The sequence below is a fragment of the Dermacentor albipictus genome, chromosome 2 (assembly GCF_038994185.2).
Source record: "Dermacentor albipictus isolate Rhodes 1998 colony chromosome 2, USDA_Dalb.pri_finalv2, whole genome shotgun sequence".
Classification (NCBI taxonomy): domain Eukaryota; kingdom Metazoa; phylum Arthropoda; class Arachnida; order Ixodida; family Ixodidae; genus Dermacentor; species Dermacentor albipictus.
The window spans coordinates 159,059,418-159,079,091 of NC_091822.1; the positions used below are offsets into that span (position 1 = coordinate 159,059,418).

The window sequence follows — 19,674 nt, forward strand, 5'->3', positions numbered from 1 at the left end:
CTCATTCGCTCTGTTACACCGGTAACTCGGAGACTCAACGCAGGAACGGGTGCCTAAGAACTGCGCTCTGAAATGTCATTCCTCTTCATGTACAAAAGTTCCGTGTACAATAAATCTTCATCTTCGTTTATTGCGATAAGTATTATATTTACATTCCAAGCGAATTTTTTTTTCTGTCGCCGTCGTCGTGAGGTGACGCCAGCGCCCTCGGGACACCAAAACAAATCCAGTGCACGGCTGCGCCTAACCTGCCTCCGCCCTGGACCGCGCATGCCCTTGTGATACCGGCCTCATTTAATCGGGAGACATCTTCACCCTCTCCGCACCCCTGCCATATAAAGGCGCTCGGAACCCGCGCGGCCTTTCATGGGTTTGGCAGCACCACAGCCATGGCGGCAAACGCTAACCTTCCACGCTTATTTGTCACGCAGGTAAACTATCACTATTCCTTATTCGCGTCTCGATGTACTCGCTATGCTGCTTTATTGGTGCTGCCAAACCCAAGTTGTTGTTTTGCTATTCTTTTCGACTGTTTTCATGTTCTTCGGCAACTACTAATTTTATCCGGTGACATTGAGCTTAACCCCGGACCTACCACCCGTGGCAATGAAGAACCTAGTGATATATTGGAAGCACTTATCGAAATCCGTACTGGCCAAACTTCATTATTAAACGATATGAAGTCGATCAAGCAGAAGCTGTCGCAGAACGACAAATCTTTTGATGAGATAAAAAAACGACTAACTAAGATCGAAGAAGACTGCTCAGCACTTATCGCGGTAAGAAAAGAGGTCGACGAGCTCAGGACGCTCGCCGAACAGAGCGCAAATAAGATTGCGTCTCTTCAGGCTAAGCTTAATGACTCGGAAGATAGAGCGCGAAGATCAAATCTAGTATTTTTTGGCTTAAAGGACACTGAAAGTGAAACATGGGCTGCGTCCGAAGCCCTAGTGATTCAACACTGCAGTACACAACTAAACGCCACCGTTGAACATTTAGACATAGAAAGAGCACACAGATTAGGTCGCTTTAACAGTAACAGAAATAGGCCTATAATTGTCAAATTCGCGCATTTTAAAGTAAAAGAACGCGTGTTGTCATGCGCTAAAAAACTAAAAGGAACTGAATATCGGATCTCGGAAGACTACTCTTCTAACACGCTAACTGCTAGAAGACACCTAGTTCAGTTTGCCAAAGCACAAAACAGACCCTTCAAACTACGCCGCGACAAACTACTAATGGGAAATACAACTTACACATACGACCATAGTTCCGATAAGGTAGTCGCTCGATCACCGGGTTCCTAGCATCCGACTGTCGCAACAACCGTCCCAATAACCATCCCTATAACTCCCTTTCATTTCTTTACACCAATATTCGCAGTATTCTTCCCAAACTTGATGCCCTCCAAAGCCTGCTCAGTACAACGACATCGAACATAGTCCTTCTTAGTGAAACTTGGCTTAATCCGTCCATTAACAATTCAGAAATTCTTTCACATTTTCCCAATTTTTCTATATTTCGACGCGACAGATCTCACAAAAGGGGCGGAGGTGTACTGATATGCGCACACGAAAGTCTTCAGTGTGCTGAAATACCAGTAACAACGCCCTTAGAAACTGTCTTTGTGATAAGCAACGCTTCCCGCCCAGCCGTTATTATCGGTACATGCTATCGTCCACCCGACGCAAACAGCTCTTTCGTAGCTGACTTCCATGAGGTACTTCACTCCGTAACAGCGCTTTATCCCCAATCACCCATCGTGCTGTTCGGCGATTTCAACTTCCCTGCCATCAATTGGTCCAATATAGCTGAAACAACGTCAAAAAACAATGTCGAAAGTGATTTTCTTAACACGTGTCTTACGTTTGGCTTAACACAAATCGTCAGTAACCCCACGCGGCACAATGATAAGTCTTCTAACATATTAGACCTTATCTTCACTTCTCACTCTGATAATGTTTCACCACTGACGCACTTACCCGGCCTTAGCGATCATTCAGTGCTACATACCTCATTCCAAAGTGACATCCCTGCCTTCACTAAAACTAGAAAAACTATTACGCTTTACGACAAAGGTAACTATACTGATATGAATATTAAACTAGTGGAATTTGCCAGCTCGTTCTTTACCGGTTTCTTAGAACGTTCTGTTGAAATTAACTGGCTTCTTTTCAAAAATAAAATGCATGAGCTGATAAAAACTTACATACCTACTATCACTGTAACTGAAAAGCACTCATCACCCTGGTTCAATACGACACTAAAGCGTCTCAACAATAAAAAGAAAAGGCTCTACCGCGCTGCCAGACATTCCAACTCTGAGTGCGCATGGCAGAAATACTACACCGCTGAAAAAACGTACCTAACCCTTGCTAGTCAAGCAAAACGCTCCTTTTCTTCGACTACCCTACCAAACATCCTGCGAAATAATTCCAAAAAATTCTGGAATATTATAAATCCAAAGCGTTCGCAACCACTTGCTCTGTGCGACGAGAAAAATAGGCCTATTCCTGATCACGAAATCGCCGAAGCGCTTAATCATGCATTCTCTTCCGTGTTTACGAATGAGCCTAAAGGTGAACTTCCTGAATTCCCATTTTTCAGTTACGATACAATGCCCGCAATCACCTTCAGTTCTGATGGAATCAGGAAATGCATTGATTCCTTAAAGCTGTCGTCTTCACCTGGCATCGATGGTATTAATTCTAAAGTCTTAAAAAATACTAAATATGTTACAAGCGAGATATTATGTCACATTTTCCAGCAATCTTTATCATCAGGAGTGGTGCCGGATGACTGGAAAGTGGGTAAGGTTATCCCAGTCCCAAAGAAAGGTCCTTCATCATCATGTAGTAGCTACCGCCCAATTTCTCTAACTAGCGTTTGTTCTAAATTAATGGAACATGTGCTTTACTCCCACGTTGCTACATTCCTAACATCTGTCAGTTTCTTCCACCCTAACCAGTATGGCTTCCGTAAAGGTTTATCTTGTGATAGCCAATTAGCTCTCTTTATAAATGACATAAGCTCTAACCTTGATCAAAATATCCCAGTTGATGCCCTCTTTTTAGATTTCGAAAAGGCCTTTGACAAAGTTCCGCATCAACGACTCCTCCTAAAACTTTCTCGCTTGCACCTTAATCCCCTTGTCTTGAACTGGATCCGAAATTTCTTAACTAACAGACAACAGTTTGTGTATGCTAACAACCACTCCTCCTCTAAGAGCCCTGTTCTCTCCGGTGTACCCCAGGGCACAGTTCTCGGGCCCCTCCTATTCCTTATATATATTAATGATTTACCGGCTAATCTTTCATCTAACATTCGCCTTTTTGCTGACGATTGTGTCATTTATCGCCCAATCCTAGCTGATACCGACAACCACGCATTGCAAGATGATCTCGACAAAGTTACCTCTTGGTGCAGCATGTGGCTAATGTCACTGAACACTACAAAGACTTTACTACTACCTTTTCATCGACGGAAACTTCACCATACTCCTAAGTACGTTCTTTGCAACTCGGAAATCTCATCAGTGGAATCATGCAAGTACCTTGGCCTCACTCTCTCAAATAACCTTTCTTGGTCCTCTCATATTACGAACATCACCAACGAAGCCAATCGCACACTTGGTTACTTCCGCCGCAACTTGCGCTTCGTACCACCATCCTTAAAGATACTAACTTACCTAACTTTTGTCAGACCTAAGTTAGAATACGCATGCTCTGTTTGGGACCCACACCAAACCACCCTTTCTAACACTCTAGAAGCAGTTCAGAATCGTGCAGCTCGATTTATTTATTCTGATTATTCTTGCCATACTAGTGTCTCTCAGCTAAAATTAAAAGCAGGAATTTCCAATCTAGATATAAGGCGTCATGTCTTCAGACTGTGTCTTTATCACAAATTTTATCATTCTGCTCCTAGTCCTTCAGCCATCATTCCAGCACACCGTCAGTCCTGCCGATTATGTCATGAAAAATCTGTGTATCCTCCGCCTGCCCGGACCACTGTGCACCTACATTCTTTCTTTGTGAAGACTGCCCGGGACTGGAATGACCTTCCCGCCGACGCCGTGCACCACTCCAATCCACATCATTTCAAGGCTGCCATTGAGTCCATATTCCACTGAAGTGGTTACCCATCCCTCATGTAATACCCCACGTTGGGGCCTTTGAGGTAATAATAAATATATAATAAATAAAATATATATTTTTTTATATATGTACGCTATATGTCATGCCATGCTATATGACATGTGGTATATGCGGGTTATATTGCCACACCGTTATATCCCTAAAGTGGGGGTGCCAGATCTTGCATTTTTGACAGTATGGTTCCTCAGAATTTTGAGAATGGCTGCCCACAGACAAATGCCACGAAACAAAACACCGACAGTGCATGCCCTTTATCTTAAATCTACTCAGATTTAAATACTAGAAGTGCGAAACAATAACAGAGCTGAAACCTGAATATGATGTAATTTTATTGGCGCGTCAGTGCATTACCTCCGTGATCGGCGCAGGAGAGGTCTGTTTGAAACACACCCGATACGGAGAAGTGGTAAAGTCGGCAAGGAAAACGTTGGCTTTTATTAATAAACGCAACGAAGCTGTACCGGGGCAGCATTCAAGCAGAAGACCCCTAGCGGAAGAGCTCGTTTTTGCATAGCTTACGTTTACGTCAAATCGTGCTGCACTACAGCTACAAGTCTTACACGTTGTGTAATATTTTAACATGTTGCTATCGCAGTCATTGCTTTGCGCTTATGGTGAAATTGTGATGTTTCATTTTATTATTATGGTGCCTGGTCTGTCACCTTATCGTAAACACAATAAGCCTTGCCTCCTTCAGAATACGTTATAGTAAAACCTATAAAAAAAGAGAACTTTAAACTCGCTATGACTACATTATAGTTACCCGATTTAGGGCTGAAAATGAGGCGTTTTATTCTGCCCATAAAATCTCAACGTCGGCTCTTCAGACGATATCAAGTAACACCACAACGTTGTGGTTCAGTGTTACGCAGTTCTGTTTTTCATTTCTTCTTATTTTTTTTACGTGCATACGTAATACCGCATGCATCTTTCGTCACTGGCGGTCCATTATGCCAAACTTCCCGACTTGAAAGAAGGTTTCCAAGCAAGTGAACGCGTATGAGAAAATAGACCCTCTACGCAAAAGTGCTCCTGTATTACAAGACCATTACCGTTTGCAAAGTTACATTAGTTGAGAATATCGGCCTATATGGCTGTCTGTGTGGGACGTTAGTAATTGTCGTCGTATGTAAGCCGCGAAAACGTCTCGAAAAAAACTCCCTATGCGTAGACATACCAGAAAACTACCAAATAACTTGGGGAAGAAATCCAATGATGTAATCAAACGTGAGACAGCACGTTGACGTAGAGGCGTTCGTAAAGCTTTAGTAAGCATCGCTACAACATAGTCCTACCTTCCTATTTATTTGCTACAGAAAAGAAGGAGCGTGGGCACGGATTCTTCTACGTCGCTTCAGAGAATTCCGATTGCGACTGCAGTCGGACACGACCATGGGATCAGCAGCGACAGTGAGGAAAACCCGGGAGGGTTCCCAAAGAAAGTTTGGCTTTATTGATGGATTCCTCCAGCGCCGCTGTACGTCACGTTAAATTATTGCACGCGCAACCAATGACTGCAAAGGCCCAACTCACCGATAATACTCGTCTTACTGATGCTTCCCGCTTCGAGCCTTCCATTGAAGAAACCCATTACCCCGTCAGAACCCCCCTCTCCCCAACTCCTGCTGTCCGCCATGCCGCGCCTCCCCTCCCCTTCCTCCGTTCTCTTTAGCAACATTATCGCTGCGCTCACAGCACCGTGACACAGGCAACATTGCGTTTAATTTATTCTTGTTTGGTTCGAAAACATAATACAAATAAATTGAGGTGAATAGGGGAGACGCAGGCTGACACCTGGCACCGAAATGAGCACCACGCCTGCCTACTCTTAAGGAAGGAGGGGATGGAGATGGGAGATGCACGCAAGTTCTTTTCGTGTCGTTTCTTTTCTTGTCTTCTCTGTGAGCCACGATGTCCGCTGTGCCGTCACTGAATATGAAAGCCACTTGAAATGAGCTCAGCGCAACTCGTTCGCCGGTTGGTCGGCGACGAAGTCCATAAAGGACGGCGAAACAAGTTTAGCCGTAAGTGGGCGACAGTGCGACGCGACAGCTGCACGTGGTGCCCTCGCCGGAAGGAGCGAGTTAAGTTTATGAAAGAAGAGGGACACAGGGCAGGCGAACATCAAAGCCAAGTTTGCACCAACGAGAAAGACTCCTTGAGGCCGGCGGCGGCGGCAGCGGATGCCTTCATTCCTGCGACCAGGGTCGTAAACAACCCGAAAGTCTCCGTTATCACGGGGTTGGTGAACAGGGAGCATTTGCCTCTCTGTTTTAATCAATTTTTTCTCATTCTGCCCATGCTGTAACGAATGTTTCTTTCAGGTTATGTAATTATGACACGGGAGGAGTTCCTCCACCCCAACGCATGTTAAGTCCGTAAATGTAATAGAGCTTATTGAATACGGAGCACCTGAGAGAAATGCGTGCGCAGCAGCGGGAATGACAGTACTATAACTGCAACGAACACGTTCTACCTATCTGGGCGGCACAATGGCGCAGGCACCGATAATCCTTGCCGTACATAGTGGACTTTTTTCTCCAACTTTTTGCTAGAAGAATGGCGCAACAACACAAAGATGATCCTAAGGCGTCGAATAAAATGTGAGAAGATGGCGCTACACTGCTCCTGCTGCCGACGTTTACAATGATCCGGTATGCGTTAAAAAAATAAAGAAGAAAAAAAAAAAAACATTTTGCAACAAGGTATATCTCTCCAATGCAACAAGAATTTAGTGCGTCGTTTGTTCACCCGTATGAATCACGCGTGCTGCTGCTGCGGTGACGTTGAACATATGCGACGAGAATTTCTGGGAGAAATTTCCGACGCGGAATTCTGCTTGGTTGGTACGACGCCTGCTGGAGGGCCACACTCGAAAAATGAGGACACTCAGACTTCTGTTGCGGCTTCCAAACAGCTAAGACTGGAGTTTTGGCATCAAGTTACGCGGCGATCATCGCATGAGAGGGCGACTGGAGACTAGAGCCTTAGCAGGTCGTCTTGTTAAGTAGGTACAAAAGAAAATAAGATGCATCACTAAATTAGTCACTCGGTCGGCCGGTGGGCCGGTGAATTATGAGAGGCAAGTAACAGTAAGAACTCCCATTGCGGTGACGTGCTTTCAGTTCCGTTGCGACTCCTGGTTACAAGGCTCACCCTGTTCATATGCCCAATTAGCCGACGTCCGATGAAACAGTCAAACACCGGGCAGCGGAGAAGCCAGTATGCGCCTCAGTCGAGCAAGAAGGAGCGACAAGAGAAGAACCATATGAAAAGAAACATGCAGGTGAGAGTGAGAAGGAAGGGAAAGAAGGGCCGCAAGAAATCAAACACACGAACATGCCGTTTGCTACCCTACGGATGAAGTGCGTTAGGTGATGAAAAAGATATCAGCGAAGGAGAAAGAATAGGCACTGCATGCACACCCGCAGCTACAGACCACTTGCGTTTCGTTTCGTTTTATTTCCTTAAAGACCCCTTTCGGGGTATTACAGAAGGGCTACACTATACACTACACTGCAGGCGGTCATTGAAGTCGGTCAACTTCAACAAGAGCAGTCATGTTGCCCTTGTGGGTTGTCCACGCAGTTGTCCTAGTACAGTGTTATCCACACCCACGTGGAAACATGTCATTAGTATTCAAGTCAGTGTCACTTCAGCGGTTATTCTGTTTCACGGGTGAAAGGGAGTAGATATATTGCGACGCATAACTTGAGTATCTGTTATTGAAGGGTTATTTCGCTGAAGTTGACGCCGCAGTTTAAGAGCTGGTACGAGCGCTTCAATCGATACTAATAATAAGATTTAAATAATAAATAAAAAATAGTAGACTCGATGGTTAAGGTCGTCGACCCTGTACATGTGTCTCTGATAATAATGTGGACCTATAATATATGAATCCACCACCCGTTCGTAGCAATTGCTACGAACGGGTGGATGTCTCATTTCCCTTTATTCATTACTTCTCTCCACCTTGCGGGTTTCCGCAGAACTACTATGTCAAACTCTTGCCTTTGCTTCGTGTTGTCGACAAATTCGACTTCGCCCTGCCATCTGCTAGCCGCCTGGTTAGCTCAGATGGTAGAGCGGCTGCCCCGGAAAGGCGGTGGTCCCGGGTTCGAGTCCCGGACCAGGACGAATTTTTCTTCAACTATGAGGCTTTTCTTTCGAGGAACCCGTATGGGTTTTCTTTGTAGCAATTGCCACGAACGGGTGGATGTCTCATTTCCCTTTATTCATTACTTCTCTCCACCTTGCGGGTTTCCGCAGAACTACTACGTCAAACCTATAATATATGTATGCAAAAATACCTTCTTGCGTTAAAGCTGTTCCTATGAGCAAATTCCAGTTGATTGCGATCTGAAAGTTCCGATAAACGACGAAGCAGCGCTTACCGATATAAAACTTTTGTGAATTAGGTCACCATAAAGTCCAGGTTCCCTAGCGCTGTCCACACAGCAGGACGCTGGTCGTTGAAGTAGAGACAGATGCAGAAGCGGCGCAGCGAAGTATTTCTCACTCCCAAAACTGTCACGTGAAAATCTGTCATTGATTCGTATTCAAATCTACTACAGAGGTAGAGTATGCAAATCTAGGCAGTAGTAAAGACAATGGGGGCCCTAAAGCAAGCTAAGCCTGTATGCGCTGAGCCAGTAGAACGAATTTTCTGATTCGTCGCATGTGGTCTTTAACGATGGGGTGATGACAGGTGCGAACGAGGCTATAAAGCCGGTGACGACGTCAGTCTCTCGAGCGATGTATAGGAGGGTATGCACAAAGCTCTTGCAGCATGAGTAGCGAAAAAATTCCTTTTGTTGTCGTTTCTTTTTCTTTTGTCGTCTTTTTTTCTTTTGTTTACGCGCTAGCTAGAATCCCGAAATTGCACTAACTGACGTACTGCCGAACTTTATGCCAGAAACGTCTGACAAGTGAAGCTCTCAATCCTGCGAGATCCAATATTTTTCTTCACGCGAACGAAATCCACTCAGGCCCAACATGAAGATTGCGTCGTAGACTTCCCTGTTGCTTCCAGGAACCATGAAAAGGCAAGCAGCTCCGCGGGGATTATGTTGCTGGTATATCACCATTTCGTTCGCTGAGGCGATTTTTTTTCTTTCCACATTTCGAGGCAGGAGAGCTACATACTCAACTCTACGTGGCCTTCGGAGTCTCTCTGAGTAAATAAAAAAAGATCGAAAGAGGCACTGAAGCAGCTTCCGATGGATAAACGTGTTTTATGTTCTTGTTAGTGTGGTTGTTGGTTGCGTTGTTTACGACTTGCCCGAGGTACGACAAGCGCACGTGCTTCGATCCCTGCATCAAGGTCGTAAAAAGGTCAGCAGCAATTCGAGTGGCTGTGTAGTCGCGGTCAGTCTTAACGAGAACGGCGTGCTGTACGTGCCACGTTCTGAAACTACTACGCAAGCGTGCGTACACGAACTGTCCCTCTTCCGTTGCCTCGAACGCGCAGCTGCGCGTTCGAATTGGATAGTTACTGACGACGTTACAGCGTGCGCTTGTTAATGCAATCCACTTAGGAGCCGGCCGCTACAGACACTCGTAACGTGTGAACCAAGACTGGGAAGAAAAGAAGTGAGAAGTGGTGTGAGAACGCTAATTTTCGAGACCAAATCGAATCAAAAATTTAAAAAGAAACCGAATAGCCCCAAAAGCGAGTCGAATTGAATATCGAGTAGTTATGGAATAATGAACAACCATTTCCAGTATTACTACGAGACAATCTTCGCATCGTATTAGCAGCAATTAGGCAGTTTAATCTCTCCCTCACGATTCATCAATGAGTGGGAATGATAGCGGTCTAACGGTAAAAATAAAAGAGAAAACACTAAATCTGTCGCTTTGGGTGACGAATAGCGCTTCACTACACAAAACTTCTCGTGTTTCCTCGCGATTCTCGTGATTGTGTCTACAACGACTGCCGCGATGAAATCTATCACAATTTTCGCCATTTTTTCAAAGCTTTATTATACAGAGATCGCAATTTTAAATATCAGAAAACTATTCCAAGATTGTCGTATTCACGGATAGTGCCTATTCAATTGGAAGACCGGATCGAATATTCGAATATTCGAGGTTTTGAATATTCACACGATCTCTAGAATTGACGTAAGATGGCAAGCGTTTGTGGACAGGTATAGTAAATAATATTATAAGGCAAAGGGAAATGAAAGTGGGCATAAAGGCACCTTGTCGTAGGAGGGAGTCGAGCCCACATCTTCCGAATTTACGCATGTGCTGCTTCAAAGATTAAGTTGCCACCGCGGCCGTACTCCTGTCCAGTTTTTTTAAGGTATATGTATATGACCCCAAGATTTTCCCTGGGAGTGTTAGCCACTGACGCTCACGGCCGAAGTGACAGACGTGGAACGTCCTTTTTAAGCGCATGACGTAGAACGTGGGTTTAGGAGCAGCAGGCAACTGGCCAATGAGCCTTCGCGTGCTGCGTCATGACGTCAAGGGTGTTAAGCTCGAGACCCTCGCTAACCAAACGTTCCCGTTCAGAAAGTTTTCATGCCCCAACGTGCAAATCTAGGCTACACGGCTTACGCAAGCTTTACAATGAAAAAAGAAAGAGACAAGAACCTAAGGATATATACACAACAGGAGGGCTAGGAAAAAAAGCGCGATATGAGCCAATACAATCATTTCGTTAGGTCACATGAGGTCCCAGAAATAGCGTAAAAAATTTTCTGCCACTTCGTTTCCATTGTTGGCGTCACCGCTTGCGTAAGCTCCGTTTTTGCGCAAGTCATAACTCAGAATATTTCTTTCTGCATCTCTTCTTTAGCGGCTACAATCGTGAGCGTCTCTTCCTTTGACGTGCGAAGCCTTTGTCCAGATAAGCGAAGTTCTTTGACGACCACTCCTACTGGTAGCCAGTCATCGGATAGCCTAATTTCGAAGCAGGTCGTCTAGTCACTAAGACAAAGAAAGGAAACTATTTTTCGTCTAACTAATGACACGGCCTTTATGTATGAAAGTCAAAGAGCCGCTTCTCCCTTGAGTAAAAAAAAAAGTAAACAAAACACGCATGAAAATGACAACGATTTCTCTTTTTCGCTTCTTTTTTCTTGTTTTGTTTTTTTATGTGCGAAAGACTGGAAGGGTCTTCTTTGTGACATTGTTGACATGTCTGCATGCCCGTCGATACATCTTTTCTGCAATGAGTCACAAACCATTCCGGACAAAGTTATCTCCGAATTCGCTTTCGTTTCGCACCATTTGCCCGAAAGTTATGTTGTTGCACTACACCCCTTATGCAAAATCGCCGAAAAGGGGATGCTCAAGGAAATTAAGCTAAACAGAACTGAACTCACACATACGAACAACGTCCTAGCTTCGTCCAGAAACACCACTTCGCAAGACGCCTTACAACAGTGTGCTACTTCTGTGGACAATGCTCACTAAAAGTAGCACAACATATTTGTTTTATTTTGTAGGCACAGCACGGTTGCTTTTTCCACCCAAGATCGAGTAGGCCCAGTTCCGTCTTTGGTTTCGTCGTTCTTAACAGCAAAGCTTGCACCCGCCGTGGCTGCTCAGTGGCTATGGTGTTGGGCTGATGAGCACGAGGTCGCGGGATCGAATCCCGGCCACGGCGGCCGCACTTCGACGGGGGCGAAACGCAAAAACACCCGTGTACTTCGATTTAGGTGCGCGTTAAGAAACCTCAGGTGGGCGAAATTTCCGGAGTCCTCCACTACGACGTGCCTCATAATCAGAAAGTGGTTTTGGCACGTAAAACCCCATAATTTAATTTTAACAAAGCTTTAATGGCGGAAGTACCGGTATTACACGGCCAAGACTCGCAGGATATTCGTTCAATATTCAACGTGCAGCAGTTAACTTTGCTATCGCCGCACAGGGCAGAAGGAACTTCTGCTTCACTTACGTCATCGTGCAGTGTCTTCTCCTCACCGTTTTGAGAGCTGCCCTTGAACTTGTGCTTAGCGATAGCAAATCTTGCTCCGACAACTGCACGTGGATAAGTGGTCATTCACGCAGCATACTCGCCCTGTGAGCACAGTTGCACCTTGCGGCTTTACGCTAATCCAGCCTTACGCTGTCAGTACCAATACAAAAAGCTATGGCACCGCCGCCGTCTGTTTCCACGCCCACATCAAACCGGCGTCCACGCTTCTGTGCAGATTAGAACAGTGCAGAGCTGAAGAAGCCAGTGTGGGTATCAGCTTTCATAGATAACAAATGCACACAGTTGTTGAAGCTCAAGTTCGCTTCTTAAGTTCAGCACTTGAGATAACATGATAGGCGTAAAGTGTCATTAGGCAGTGTCAATAAACACGTTATAGAGGGCATTGCTTCCTTTGTTGCATATTTCACATAACGAACAAAATTGGGTGCAAAACGCGAAACAAATATGTGAATGGTTTATGAGGTTCAGGCTGTATGCGGACAAACGGCTGTAAATTGTCTGTAGAGTGGCTAAAAGACTCCCTTAAAGGTGCATATTTTATTAATTTACAGTCCATGGTCATAATCTCTCTTATGGGCTGCAATTCGTCAGAGACAATTTGACCTTGAGCATACGTATGTTACAAAATTTATACACGGGTAAAAGAAATTGTATAGAATGAGATAACTAGCCTGGCAGGTTTATATGCATACAGTGTGTACATTTTTTTCAATGTCCGTTTATTTCTGGATTTCATACATTAGAAATGGGGAAAACAGGGGGAAAAAGAAGCTTTGCCCATCGACAAATTGACGGGGATCCTCGTACATTCACAGACAGCCAATGGCAACGCGACAGTGGTAGTTATCAGTATGCAGCTTTTCGATGAATTGTTCTTTACTCAAACATTCACCTTAGTTATCAACACTAAAGCATTACATAAGGCATAAGAACTTCGGTACTAACGAGAATACAAAAATCATCGCATAGGGAAGGCAAAACAAAAAGCGCGCAGGTAAAGAACACACGTAGTGAAGTACGAAAAACAGAAAAACGTAGCACATTCGACAAATTCAGTACAAATCAGCCTGGGTACGTGATAGTCCATTAAAAAATATATCTAATACGTTTATATACTGTACAAGGAGACCCAAAGGGTGTCGAAACGATGGTCAAGACACCGGCTAATGACGGTGCTTTGACGCGTGCGAGCATCACATATATTGCACAGCCCTGACGGGGAGCGAGGCTACCAGTCAGGGGCGGTAGCATGGCTACTCTAGCTGTGCGATTCACGCCAGTTCCGTAGCTTCCGCAAACGCTGCACAGTAGTACTAGCACTATACCGAGAGGTAGTTTTTCCTCCCGCAGTGCGGCCTCGGAAATAGACCGGCGCCACGACAGAGCCACTCCACAAAGTAGCTGACTCGGGGCGAAGTATTGCGACGGAATAAGAGGTCCGGCATGCCGCCTCCACACACCGACAATGTGATTCGCGAGGACATCGCCGTGAAACGAACCGTCGCGCTCGTATACGAAAAGACGAGTAATAAACAAAAAAGATGAACGAACGACCAAAAGTACAAAATAAAAGAAGAAGAGATAAACAAAACTAGGAAGGACGTCTTATGGCAATGTCACAACCAGAGGCGCAAGAAACGACTGAAACGAGTCCGCGTCGTTTAGTAACCCCCGCAGAAGGACTTCTCAGTTGGACGCAGAGCTGCTGACAGCAGAGAGAAAACGAGAATCGGTGATGTGGCAACACCGAAACTATCGCTGATGCAGTGGCTGTAAGAAACTTGCCGGGGAAAAAGAAAGAGTAAAATTCTGACAGAAACCGTCGTAGATGGTCGTGAAAGTCGGCGACAGCTTTCTCATACAAGCCCACTGTCTGCTTCCACGCGACCAATCCCGTTGTTCAAGGACGGCGAAGCCTTATGAGCACAATCTGATTAGACAGGACACTTTTGGCGTAGTATTGGCGAGAACAAGCGAGAAAGTTTGGCGCACTAGGCACGTTCTGCGTCTAGCGATAACTGAATAACGGCGACCATATGGCTAAATCAAATATCATGGTCATGTGCCTAGCTTGCGTTTCTTTTCTTGAAAACTCAGCGCCCGCTACTTCCATATCCAGAATGCCGTGTAACGCTAATAACGCTTATGCTATTCGTTACCTGAAAGTACCGGGCACGCAGCGTTAAAGAAAGGAAACGCGGGCACGATAGATTACGATTATCATTATGGAACACGATAAGTTCTAAAATGTGCAAACTTCTTTAAGAGCTGCATACTACCCCGCCCATATCTGGTCACTCACACCGCGCGAATGGAGTTAAGGCGCGAGTCTCATGTGATCTTGGTGACGTCATTCCGAGTGCGGCTAGTGTCGCCTACGCCAACCAATCGGGCACCCCTCTATCTCCCACCCCGCATGCGCGCCTTCTTATGCTCTCCCCCTCCATAGGCCTGACACCCTTTCCATTAATTATGAGGTTTTACGTGCCAAAACCACTTTCTGATGAGGCACGCCGTAGTGGAGGACTCCGGAAATTTCGACCACCTGTAGTGTTTTAACGTGTGCCTAAATCTAGGTACACGAGTGTTTTCGCATTTCGCCCCCATCGAAATGCGGCCGCCGTGGTCAGGGATTCGATCCCGCGACCTCGTGCTCAGCAGCCCAACACCACAGCCACTGTGCAACCAAGGCGGGTTGCACCCTTTTCATGGAGAGGGTGTCATGGAGATTTGCCCATGACGTACTCCATGGAGAGGATGACAACCTCTCCATGGAGAACAGCAGTTACCCAGATAGCCTCTCCGACTTATGAGCGAGAACGCCATCTGTCCAATCATCATAAGTGCGCAATTAACAAAGAAGCCTATCGTTTTAAACAAGCTGACTGCTCGGCCATTGAATGCGTTTTACACAAGCCCGCCACGTCTGTCTTACTTCAAGCAGTGCCAGTAGCGACCCGAAAGCTATAAGGACACTAAACAGCAACACATAACTTCATATCGATAAAATGACGGTACTGTGGAGTTCTCGGCGTGTCTTTTTGTGCAGAGCTACAGAATAAGCTGAGCGCTTGTGTCACGTGGGCCAGCTCAATACGACGTGGAATGTTGGCGAAGAAGCTGCCCGCGCTATCATCTGTCTTGCAGGCTATCAGCGATACCGGGCCTTTCCGGTTGAAGTGGGTGTTCAAAAGGATTGAATAATTCTACTCTTGACAGTCATGCAATCTGTCAGACAACCTGTCGAGATTGACACGGACGCAGTGGCGTAGCAACAGGGGGGGCCGGGGGGCCGTGGGCCCCGGGTGCACGGGGCCAGTAGGTGGGGGGGGGGGGGAAGGGGGTGTCATATACGTCTGAAGACACCCAAAAATTGTCGATGTCCTCGCCTTCCTCGACTACACCCGGGTGGGGGGGCGACAGAAGAGCTAAGGGCCCCGGGTGCCAGACGACCTAGCTACGCCACTGCACGGACGTCCGTACTTCAAAGTGCCTGGTTCAAATTTCATTTCGCACTTTATTATTTCTTTTCGACCCAGAATTGAAACTTGTTTCGTGAGACACTTCGCAAATGGCTTTTCAAAAAAAAAAAAAGCCCTGATTTTTGCGCCAAGTTCCTGCCTTTGTGCATATGTTTCCTTTACTGAATATAGTATATAAGTGTGTAGCCAGAACGACTAGTAATGTTATCTGTTTATATCATGCTTGCTCACGTCCCTTCCTCCCATTGGCACACAGCCGCCGTGCCAGGAGCGGAACCAACGGCCTCTCCTGCTTAGCCGCATAGCGCCACGGCTACTGTACCGTCGGGGTGAATAAACTCGTCGGTTACACGCCTAATTCAGTTCCGCGCACAACTGGGCACGGTAATCACCATTCTATTCTAGTTCTCCATATTACGAGCTTCTCTGTACCTTTCACGGTGCAGTAACCAGTCGTGGCGGCTCAGTGGTCATGGCTTTCCGCTGCCTAACACGAAGCCGCGGGGTCGACTCCCAGCCGCACAGGCCGCAACAGAATAAGGGCGCGGAACTCAGAAACACTCGTGCACCGTACACGTTAACGAAACCCAGGTGGTCCAAGTTAATTCGGAATTCTCCATTACGCGTAGCGCCTTTGATAGTTCCTGTGCTGTCAAAGGAAAAAAACATGGACGCCGATCGAGAACATGAATATAATAACAAGTCCTTTCGACTCCCCTTTACGGGAACCTTGTTCACAATCCATTTTATTCACAGTCGTATTTTTCTTTAGATGTGATTAGCCCCGACCAGACTGGTTTTGGGCAAACCTTTTACTTCAGTCCCGATGCAGCTTGGATACTTTAAAGCTCCAGGAATCAATACATTCCCTGCGAGAGCAGCGTGTTTCATCTATGTCGCCTCGGGAACTGCAGTCACGATAATGTTTCATGAGCGGCAGGAAGATTTTGTTCGGTAGACACGACTCGTGGTAAGGAGCGATTACCTCCTAAAAACGGCTCTGCATGCTCTACCCATTTAACTCCGAGATACATAGTTTGGGTTTACGTTAAATCAAATGAAATCATGGATTTTAACGTCCTATAGAGTTAATACCCGAGTCTCGAGAGAAGACGTGTTAATACGGATTAGCTGGGGTTCTTTAAAAATGCGCTCCTAAATCCAAGTACGCGATCAATGTTGCATTCCGACTCCTTCGTAACGCGCAAGCCGCGATCGAGAATCTTACACACGAACTAGCGCTTAGCAGCAGGATGATGCAGCCACTGAGAAACGGCGGCGAGTTCTTTACATTGAACAAGCTCATAAAAGTGCAATGTATAAATCGTAGCCAACGACCTTCCGCAAGCCAGATAGAGCACTGAGTTGATTTCCTCCCAGTTGTGGGGAAAGGCTAGGCGCGATAATTCCATCCGAAGAAAATTATCCTTTCACCCGAGAGAGAGAGAGAGAGAAACTTTATTGTAATTGTAAAGATTTGAAGGAGGGGTGGTCGGAGCCTCTCAGTCCAGGGCCCCACTGGCCTCTGCCGCCTGTCTGACCTGGCTAATTAAGGACTTTTGTCCTGCCAGGTCGGAGCGGGCGAGCTGTGCCTCTCACTGCTCCATTGTCCTACTGGTGTTTGGCCTATGAGGGTGCTTAGTGCACTCCCAGGTTATGTGCATTAGGGTAGGTATGCCACCGCACCCAGGACAGTTGGCCCTATAACGAGTGGGATACATGGCGTTTAGCAATTTTAAATGGGGGGACACCCTGGCCTGTATTTTACGCCAATCGGCGGCCTCTTCCCTGTTAAGTTGTGGGTGAGGCCCAAAGCTTTATGTCTAGGCCCCTTTCGCACATCGGACGCGCCCGATCACCCGACTGGTGCGCGCGACGCGACGTCTCGGATGGAGTAATCGATCGGAAACGAGGCCCAGAAGCGTGTCTATCTGCGCGCGCCATCTCCAGCCTTCGCGCGAACACAAAGTTGCATACGCCACGAACGCGCAGCATAACAACGCTCTCAGATAAAGCCACGCGCATAAGCTACACGCGCCTACATATACCTGGGAGAAAAGGGCGTAAATGCCACGGCCGTTCCCGTTATACATACGCCCCATACTCACGGCCATTTTGCCGGAACTCGTAAATTACCGCCGCCAAGTCTAGTACTAGACTAAGCGATAGGCTGCTGGCAACCGGGAACGAGCTTTTTCTTTGTATTCGTGTGTGTGTCCGTGTGTGAGGGCGGCGTGTGCAGCTTTGTTTCACACATGCGGCGACGACAGCAATGCTGTTGCAAGAGGATACGTGACGGACAGCTAGTACATGTACAGAGAGTGGAAAGCTGCCGTTGAGTTGGTTTCTGTCTCGTATCTGTCACACGCCGATCGTTTGCCACCTTTATATCACACACGGAACTCGGGCGCTGCGTCACCACACAGGATCTATTTGTCACAACGTGTAAAGGGTCGCGCGTGCTATGACGCTCGCGTCGCACCTGCGCAGCGACGAACACTGCTTTTTTGCAGGCGAGGCGGGCGTATAGCGGTCAAGATGAGCTCATGCGAGAGCGCACTTCAACTCCCGTTCTCTTAACGTTAGGCAGCCAGTTATTCTCATCCAAGGGTGGTAATCGAGAGAGAGTAAGATGAAACGAAAGGGAGGAGGCTAACTAGACATCGTCCGGTTTGCTAACTTACAAGTAGGGAGAGGAATGGGGAACTGAGAGAGTTCAGATCAATGATGCATACTAGACAAGGTGCAGGGTGTGTAGCGCCAGGCACTTAAGTGCGCGGTCTTCAGGTACGGCGGAAAAGTAATTATAAAAGGTATTTCGCTAAAGGTGGGCCAGTTCCGTTGAAACGGTAATAGTACTCTAGCCACTGTTATAGATGCCATTTTCGCGACAAAGTGTGCTCAATTTCTTGTGCGTGGATGACCATAATTGCCTAGAGGCAGCTCTCCAGGCAATTGATGATTAGTGTGCAGAGTGGAGCATGGCGTTGAACAGGGGCAAAGAAAACTGTTCTTCTATGCGTCACAACAAAGAAAAGTTCCAGCATATTCCCGTATCACCTCGGCAGGAGTGCGATTCGCGAAACTGACAAGTACTTAGGAGTCACCCTTATGAAACATCTATCATGGTCCACACATATCACAGACATTTGTACTTCTGCTTTTCAAAAGGTATGTTTCCTTAAAAGAAAGCTTTAAAAGGCCTCCGTGAATACAAAGCTTTTAGCATATAATACATGTATAAGGTCCAAGTTGGAATTTGCGTCGGTATTATGGGATCCCTACATAGAGAAGGACATCGAAAAAATTGAAACGAATTCAAAGAAAGGCGATAAGACTTATATATGGTAAATATAGAAGACTAGATTCTCCTTCTTTACTCATGCAAGAACACCAAATGCCAGCGTTACAAACACGCCGGAAAATAAACTGACTTCTCTTCCTTCATAAACCTGTTTCAGGAAAAATCCCGTTAAACCTTCCGAATCGCAATCAGCAAGCTACTGCCAGGCGAACAAGGCATGCAACACAGCATACATTGGCTTCGATTTTCGCAAAAACAAACTCCTATAAGAACAGTTTTTTCCCTAAAACAGTGAACGAATAGAACAAATTACCACTAAGCGCTTTCCAATCAAACGACTTCCCCACTAAACTGAAATGCATTTTTTGCAAGCAGATGTGCTTTGAGTTCCAATGTCTTCTCGATTTGTGAACTTCTTTTGCGATAGAAGATTATAGCTGAAACGGTAATCGTGATATCTTAGTCTCTCTCTTTCTCTCCCTCTCCCTTTGTTTGGTTACCCACTTGTAAGCCTATTTCTATACTCGCACTTTTTAGTTTTGTGTTCTGAAATGGTGTGCTTTTTCTTGCTAACTTGACTAGGGTTTCATTAAAGGTAGATCTTTGTTCTTATTGTTGTATAGCCTCTTGACTTTTCAAACTTATTGTTGTATGCCCCCCCTTCCCACCCTTCCTCCCACTGCTTGGACCTAGCCTGCAGTATGGTTAAATAAATAATGATAATAACGCAGGATGTCTTCGTGAAGACATGAGGTGGCACTTCCTAAAGAAACAGTG

The 19,674-nt window shown here is 46.1% G+C and overlaps 1 protein-coding gene and 1 non-coding gene across 2 annotated transcripts in view; one reads left to right on the forward strand and one right to left on the reverse strand.

The window, feature by feature from the left end:
• AdoR (Adenosine receptor) overlaps positions 1-19,674 on the reverse strand; it is a 164,789-nt gene that overhangs the window by 34,200 nt on the left and 110,915 nt on the right. The gene's annotated exons all lie outside the window — the stretch shown is intronic.
• On the forward strand, positions 8,220-8,294 carry TRNAS-GGA (transfer RNA serine (anticodon GGA)). Its single transcript has one exon. It is a non-coding gene; the product is annotated as a tRNA-Ser (tRNA).